Raw genomic sequence first — 8782 nt, forward strand, 5'->3', positions numbered from 1 at the left:
CTGAAAATCTCCCTTCCCAAAATATCTTGTGTCAATGGCCACTTCACACATCAGACATGTTTGATCTGCTTGTGTCACATCTGAATAATCTTTTCTGTGGGGGATACAAATCTGCAATGAAAACAGCGTTCCTTGGATCTCCGTGCACAGTTATCCTTGGGAAGCATAAATGCCCAGTCCTGCTTTGTTCTGCCCCCTGTATCAGACACAGCTGTTAAAGGTTTTATGAGAATTAATTTTCATTTCCAGAGGACTTAATGCATGGCTTTGGGATGCCATTTCACTGATCAGAAAACATTACAGTTCCATGACATTGAGATCTCGGCTTCAGTGGTGCAACAATGAGGAAACTTTATGGGAACCTTGGACACAAATGTAAGATTGCATTTGAATTAACATGCATAATATTTATGGTCAAATAATGCTGCCTTCAGGTGTGTATGAATAGGTGAACAGTAGAAATTTATCCTAAAGGGACTTTTTAATCAAAAAGGAGATTTCTCCAGAATACCACAACATGTCCCACAGCAGTTTTCCTCTTGGGGATATCACAATGGGAGTGAACAGGATAATAAGGTAAGAGCAGCATTGGCAAAGGCGGCAATAATTCACCTGGTGCTGGACTCTCCTGTATGGCAATTCCCTTCTGAATCACAGCTGTTTTCAGGGGAAAAAAATTACTTCAGAGTAAACTCTGAAGTGATCCTTTCTAGGTCTGTACAAATTGTACAGTGTTTCTGGCTCTCTCTGGGTTTGTAAAAGCAGGTGCATATCAAGGCTTCCTCACAGTGAAAGGAATTTCAGTAAAACACCTCCGCTTCCAGGGAATACCCCTGTCCAGAACACTCAAACAGACTGGAAAGCTGTCACACAGCATCTCGGTGAGGAGGAACCTGGATGGAAGTGATGGGCGAGAAGTGACCTTTGTGTGTGTTGTCTGAGCTGAAAGAAAGGAGGGAAACAGGCAGTGTGTGGTTGTACCTGTACTTGGGTGGGGAGATGGGAAGGGGGGCTGTGGGAGCAGGAGATCGACTGTAGGAAAGCCTCAAATACAGCCCCATCACAGTCCTGCCTGGAGCTGGAGCAAACCACCAGCTCTCAGTGCCTTGCTGAACTCTCAGTTCATGCAAAGTCAAAGCTGCTGGGGCTGCATCTGCCGGTTTCCGAGGCAACCCCTGATAGCATCTCTCTGCCAGTGCCAAGACTGCAGCACTCTGTTCCTGCACAGGCAGGCATGGAGGCTCCTGCCTTCTGCTTCGTCAGAGGGATTGTGATAGCTCAAACATCTTCATTTGTAACCAAGGTTTGTACTGCAGTCAAATGCTTAGTGTGAACTCTGTTTTCTAATGACAGCATTTCACTGAATTTGGCTTTATGTTGCTTGTTGGGAAGAAATCATCTTTGTAGGCATCCTTTTGACTACTTTTGAGGAGGGTTTAGCTATTTTTCCTTCTCCTCTTTTACCCTTTACCCCATCCCATCACTCAGCTTTCAGTTTCTGCTGTGTATAAACTAGACTTACTGTGTGGCTTCTGTGGATATCTTACACATAGTGAAATATTAAGACAACTCAAAGAGCTTTCATCTTTATTGCTTCCTGATCTTGTGCCTTCAGGTTCCCAGGCACAGGCTTGTTTCAAACCTTCACTTGGTATCCTTGTACCTGCAGTAGCATCCTGCCACGCAGGTGCTTTCTGGCTGCCTTAGCTGCCATGGGTCTTGCACCAAGGTGTTTAAGTTCTGCGGTATTCCTTTACTTTGTGGAGGAAAAAGGATAGATCTTAATTCTCAGGTTTTAATAGCTGTTAATAAATTATAGATATTTCCATTTGGCTCTTTTTTTCTTTGCTCTTAAACCAAAAAATGGCAAAATAATAGGCCAGAAGGATGAAGAGGAGAAGACTTGTTAAAGCAGACCTGGAAGTGTGAAGATGATGTTTTAATGAAGTAATTGGTCTCTTTGAAAACAAGCTGTAACTGCATCTGCTAGGAATGCTGGTGCTCATGCATAAAACAAACTGGGCAATTAGTCTTTCATGAACTCATTTCATTTCTTGTTTTCACTAAACATGAAGGCTCTGAAGTGTAAAGAATGATTTTCCCTCATGTTTCACTCAAAGGCATAAAGCTGATTTTTCTTCTCAGTTTTTCTCTGCAAACAGTCACCAGCCTGTTGGGGCTCTGACTGAGCTTGTCTGCAAAAGAGAAAGTCCCGTGTCCAAAGCAGCCAACAGTGGGGCCTCCCACTCCTGAGGAGCACTGAGAGGTGCCTGTGAGCACAAGTGACTACAGAGGGGCTGTTGCTCATGTCCAGCTGCTGAGTGATGCTCCCATCTGCTCTTTCTCATGAGCATGAGGTGTCTGACACAGCCCAGGATGTGAGGGACTGCTGTGCCCGGGAATGGCAGACCCAGCAAGCATTGAACTGTAACGACCTCACATAATACAGAGATTTTATTTTCTGAAAATAACCCCAGGCCAGGCACTCACACCACTTAAGCAAGCACTTTTAAACTCATGTCTTACTCTAGAAAGTCTTATTTATGTATTTCTGCACTTTTACATAGTTCTTCACAGGGCAATAAAATGTTGGTGTTACTGCCATGACTTTTATTCACTGAGTTAATAAAAAAGATATAAAACAGCAGCAGGGAGGGTGTTTGAGGTGACTGCTTTCTGAAATGTGTAGTATTTCAGCAGTGGCCAGCTTTCAGATTTTTAGCTGAAAAAATTGGTTCCAGTGGGATTGTCAGTACAGTGGAAGATGATGATGATCAGAACTAGTCCTGAACGGCATTTGTGCTGGTAACCTCTCTGATGATGTCCTGTAAAACATGTTAAAAATGTCTGTCTTTCATAAGAGCGGTGTCTGAAAATGATGCACAAGTGCCTCAGCCTTTTTGGACAGTTTGGAGAAATTGTCCCTCAGCATTCCAGGACAGGGCCAGTGGCTCTGCATGGACTGTCCCACTCAGACCCTCGGTCATGAGAAGGCACCTGTCAGGTATGTTAAGAGCATTGAGACTGTCCTGGCTTTACTACTGAAGAACCTGTACCATGACATCTTCCTCTGTGTTTGGGGAACCTCTGAGATCAAATTTTGAGGCACTTGATAATTATTTTTTCTGGTCAGGACGATTCGTGATTGCTGCTTCACTAGCAGCTTTTCTGTTTATTATGCAGCAGTAAAGCCTGCTGGTCTCGGGTTGTTTTTGGTTTTTTAAATTGATTTCACTTTCTTTGGCTTATCTGCAGAAAGCTGGAAATTAATAATTGAAGATATAAACAGAAAAATAATCACTTCTGCAAATTCATAAATATATTTAAAAGAAACTACCCCATGATGCTCTCAAACATTGGGAAATTCTACAGTAAAAACTGAACCCCAAGTAGTCCAAAAGTCTTGGGTGTCTGTCTAAACCATCTGCTTTTGTCTAGGAGGACTTGTAGCTGGTGGAAAGCTACAGGTTTTGGGGACCAAAACTTACAGGTTTGAACCAATGATTGTAACTTCTTTGTCTAGAAATAGCTCTTCCTTAATTTAAAAAAATAAGGAAATTGCTATACTTCCCATGTAAAGAACCTCTGTTCAAATAAGAAAATTCAACTAATTTGTTCCAATAAAATATAAACAATATAAAAAATATAAAGCTACCACAAATTCATTCAGTAACCTTTGTTATATCCTCTCACTGCCATGTCTTTTAGAGTTTCTTTCAGGACAGAACACCAGCCTTGCTTGGAGAACAAAGTAGGAAAACCTTGCCCATCTGTACCCCTGACAGGTGTTTTCCTCTGTCATGTTTGTTTCTCACATTCTGCTTTCTGCCCCTTCTCTTGCTTTTTCCTCTTTAAAGCAATGTTGTTGGTGTTAGACTCTAAACTGAGTCTCAGGGAAAATGTTTCCATATTTCTTTCCTGTAGGGAGCGTTTGAAATATGTCTGTGTCTACTGTCTCTCAAAAAGGTGCTTTGTGAAAACCTGAGGATGCAGACTTGCATCCAGATGCTGCCTCCACGCAACTTTTGACTTACACTGGAACAAGAACAAAGTAGATGCAGCAGTAAAGAATCCAAAATTCAGGCTGGTGTAAAGTGTGAAAGCTTAAGGGTATCTTGAGTGCTTACTGAAAGTACCCAAGACAAGAGCCAGCCTCTGCCACCGCGAGGCATGAGCCGTGAGCCTGCAGGTGGTGCAGCCCTGACCTGGGGACCTGGGACCTCTGCAGGCTGGAGGGAGAAGCCAAGGAGCTGACAGCCCAAGGGACGCTGCCTAAAGGGTTTTTTTCCTCGACTGTTTTGCTAAAGGCAACTCCCAGGAGGAATGCAAGGTGTTATCTTACCTAGTGCATTGAGGGTATTTTCAAGGAGCTTGGAGAAAAACCCATTTGATGTGCTACTTCTCTCTTCCCAACCAGTGTTAAAGAAACACTCACTGTTCCTTGGCAGGTGGAGGGGACAGAGAGGCTGTTATCTTTTTGCTTGTTGATTATATTTTTATGTGTATTTTCTGCTTGCTTGCTGCAGTAAGAAATGAAGAAAGTACTCACTTGAAAATCTCAAATTCCCATTCATGCAAGAAATAATTCTCATAATGTGTTCTAATTGCAGAGTGCAAATAAATACTCGTCATTAAATAATATTAGGTTGTTTTTAAACAGAAAACTCATTAACCCCAAATCAAGCAATTATGAAATCACTTGCTCTGAGAACAAATAGCTCAGAAGCCACTGAGAACACCAGTGCCATGTGATAAAACCCTCTGCCTCATGTGCTTTCCAGTGCCTTCCCAAGGTTCAGATGTTGTCACAGCATTAGCTGCCAGAGGAAATCTGTTCTTGCCAAATTGTATCTTCTTGGCTGCTCTGTGCTCTTGTGCTGCTGGCGTTTTGCTCCATCAGCCTCTGCAGGGTTGCTTTTATTTGTGATATTTATAAGGTGGTTGAAGCACAAAGGAGGATGGAGCTGAATGGGGGAAGGTGCTGAGCAAGCAGCCTGCTAAAACGTTCCTGGTGTGTTTTGCTGTGAGGGAAAAGCCATGGGAGTGACCAAGGGGTTGGAAATGTCTGGAGTTGCAGTCCATTGAATGTATCAGAGATAATGGTTGCAGACACCGTCAGTAAATGCCTACACTGGGTGCACAGGTCTGGGAAGCCGGGCTGCTCCTGGCAGGGGTCCACAGGGAACCAGTGGCCAGAAGCTGAGCCAGCTTGAACAAACACAGGTGAGAAAGAAGAGCGTAAATCTTGTGCATAACCAGCTGCTGAACAGTGAGCTGATAGTTGTGGTGAACTCCATACCTATGATCACAAGTATTTTTAACAAACACAACATCAGGTGCTTCCTACAGACACAGTGGCGGAGCCACCTGTGTTGGGACTGAGGCAGAAATAAGCACTCAGTGGGGCTGTCCCGTGACAGAGGTCAGGGTCCTGGTCATCTCAGTTTATAAATTGGTTCAGGAAGTTACCAAGAGGAGGGATTTCTCTGTGGGCTGCTGTGCAGGAGAGATGCAGTGGCACAGGCAAAGCCACCCAGTGCTTTCCATCTCCCTGTTTCACCCCGGAGTTAATCCTGCACCAGGGCTGGAATCACACTGGCATTGGACTGTTACAAGCAGCAGGAAAAGAAAGGTAGTGGATCAAACACAAGGAAGAAGGATGCAGGGAGAAATGTGGTGCCATTTAGGAGCCCAGTGTCTACAGGAGGGGAAGGAAAATCCCTGAACACAGAAATCTCCCTATGTGCAATTCCCAATCAGCTAAAGGAATCAGTTCCCAGTTTGTCAAGAGCAGTTCTCCTGTCCTTGTGAACTGGCTGTGATTTCCTGCAGCGCTGATCAATACTGGTCTCATGCTGAACACATTGCTCCTGCACAGGCCAGGCTGGGCTCTGGGTACCATCAGTGTGCCACGTGTGGAAGCTGAGCATGACTGAGTGTGTAGAAACACTGCTTCCACAAACCCTGCCTGCAGCTAGAGAAGAAATGATCCTTCTGCTTTTTTTTCCTTCACAACTGCTGGATACAGAGCAGCAGGCTTGCCTGAGGAATCAGGCACGGAGCACAGTGGGCCAACATTGCACAGACCTTACAGTGAGGTACAACAGAAGATGGAAGTAAACTTCTTACACCACAGGGATTTATTCATATCCTCACCCAGCAGACCGCATCAGCTGTGAAGGTCTGGAAGGGGGAGCCATGTCTTTCCTCTGCCTGAGCATGAGAAGCAGCTTCTGCCCCCCACTGCTTCTACCGAGCCCCCGTCCCAGTCCATCCCTTCAGAGATGCTTAGGCTGAAGGGTCTGTTGCGAGCATTTGTTTGGGCGTCCCCACAGCAGAGATGTGGCAACGCTGTGCCACAGTGGAGTCTATAGGATTTTGTATAGTAACTCCTTCCTCAACCTTGCACAGTGCACAGTGCCCCTGATCCTTCCCTGCCAACCACAGTACCAGTACTGGTTACTGTGCCCTCACACTGCTGTATCTATGTTATCTCCATGCTACAGAAGAGCTTATTAAAAACTCAGGAACACAAGATCAGCTCATCCTGTCCTGCTATCTCAAGCATCCATGAATAATCCCTTTCATAAATCACTTGTATCTCATCACAGAGGTAAGTGCAGTTCTTCTTAGAGTACTTAGACCTTAATCTTCTCAGTAGACCAAGGGTTTTAGAAATGCTGAAGTCTCCAGATCCTGATGTTTTAGTGGTCCTTTGAAGTTTAACCTTGGATCTCCAAGTCAGTCATCCCTGTCCTTCCTGCATGCCAGGGGACCCTTTGCTCCCTGCCTGTCACCTGGAGTCTTACTTACAGATGTGTCTGGTGGGAAGAAGAGAGCTGTCTATGCTGCTGTAAAGGGTGTTGTGCCATGTAAACTGAGCATGGCTTTGGCTCCTGGGGTGGCTCAGGGCTTCAGCTGGAAAATCACAGCTTCTCCTGATCCTCTGAAAGTGGTCAGTGCCCTGTAGGTTCCCTTTCCCTGTGGTAGTCTGCTCTTGTCTAAAAGCAGTCTCTGGCCTTCATTTCACTTGTTAAAACCTGATGGATGCATCAAACACAGGTGCCAGTGGTTAAGGTGGACCTTAGAAGGCTAAATTCTGCTCTCACCTCCATCACTCCCACTTGGGCCTACAGCTCCATCTCAGCAGGTGTTTCTAACACCATGGGGCAGCTCAGCTCATGAGGGTGCTGAGTGCTGGCTCACTGGTGTGTGTTAGCACACCTGAAATAGTGTGGGATATCTAAAATCTGCTTCCAGGGGCTGTCTAGGGAGCACAGTTACTGTGTCAGGCTGAAGGGTGTGGGTCATGCCTGCAGTCTGGAGCACAGTGTTTGTATCTTGATATCAGTCTCTCTTGGTAAATGCAGGAGAGATTGATGAGTTTGTTTTGCTTAGGTGGTAATGAAGCACTTAGTTGCACTCGGTAATGGCTGTCTCTGCCCAGCTGCTCAGGGAAATATTTCAGAGGCTTGCCCCGCAGATCCTGGACTGTGTAAGTACATCCAAGCCATCACCCAAATCCCTAGCCGCTCAGCTTTCCCAGCTCCCTTGTTGATTGTTTTGTTGTTTCCAAACACGTTTTCTCTCCTTGTTTCACCAGCCCTCTGTGCTAAATGTTGTGTGCAGCGATTGGCAGCAGGAGCGGTGCCGGCGTGGGCTCCTCCTGGCACAGCACCGCGCTCGGGTGGCCCCGCACTCGCGGGACCAGGAGGTTCTGCTGCTGCCGAGTCAAGCGCATCGCAGCCGTGCTGAGTGATCCCCACTGCGGCTCCTCGCTGTCCTCGGCTGTTCCGGCCGTGCGGAGGCTCTGCTCTGCCGTGACTGATCTGCACAAGCCCTTCCAAGTCTGCCACGTGCTGAAACATTTCCCTTCCTTCCCGCCTTCACCGATAGCCCCCCGTCCCCCTGCTCTGATGGAGCATGAACTGCTGTTCCTGCATTGCAGCCTTTACATCCAACAGCTACAAGGTGGGGTTATTTTTCTTCACTAGGACTTGTAAGTATTTTTAAGGCACGTTCTAGCATCCTAAAGTCACTTTCCACCAAAACAAACATCTCATATTTAAAATGCAGCAAAGCTATTCTTTCCAATTCTTCTTGCCAAATCACAATTTTTCCATCTTTAATGTCCCAGCCGCGCGGGACAGGGAGCAGGCAGTACTTTCACAAGCCAGGCTGCTCTGCCTGCTGTCCCAGCACCGGGCTCTGGCTGTGCCGAGTCATTAGACTTCTAGGTCAAGTGCTTGAGCTGCGTGGAAGCCGATTGTGTTTGGGAGGGTGAGTACCGAGTCCTTCCATCCTCTGCTCCGCTGTCACGTAGAAGCGTTAAAGCCAACGTAGAGCACAATATTTGGGTCAAATGTAAGCTGTTCGAGTGCTGAAAGCCTTCCCACCTGGCACAGTGGCAGGGATCGATCACGCTGTCCTCCGGGGCCCCTGTTCCCAGCGGGCGCTGGCAGCTGGCACCCCGGTGTCGGGGTCTGGCACCAGAGCCAGCATCTCGGAGCCCCCGATACCCCGGGATGGCACCGAGGGAGGTCCCAGCTCCGCTGCGCTCCCGCCTCAAGTGAGAAATAAGATTTTCAATGCTCCGTGAGCCCATAGCTGCACCCTGAAACCGCCGAGCCTTGCGGGGCGGGCGCAACTTCCCCAGGTCGGGTAAGAGCAGGAATTCGTGTTTTCATGCCCAAGCCCTCTGGGACAGAAGGCAGCGGCGCTTGTCCCCTGTGCCAGGCACAGCTCCCGGAGCAGATGGTTTGCCCCCGGAGCCGGGCGGCCT

This window comes from Corvus brachyrhynchos, unplaced genomic scaffold (genome assembly GCF_000691975.1).
Source record: "Corvus brachyrhynchos isolate BGI_N302 unplaced genomic scaffold, ASM69197v1 scaffold80, whole genome shotgun sequence".
Lineage (NCBI taxonomy): Eukaryota > Metazoa > Chordata > Aves > Passeriformes > Corvidae > Corvus > Corvus brachyrhynchos.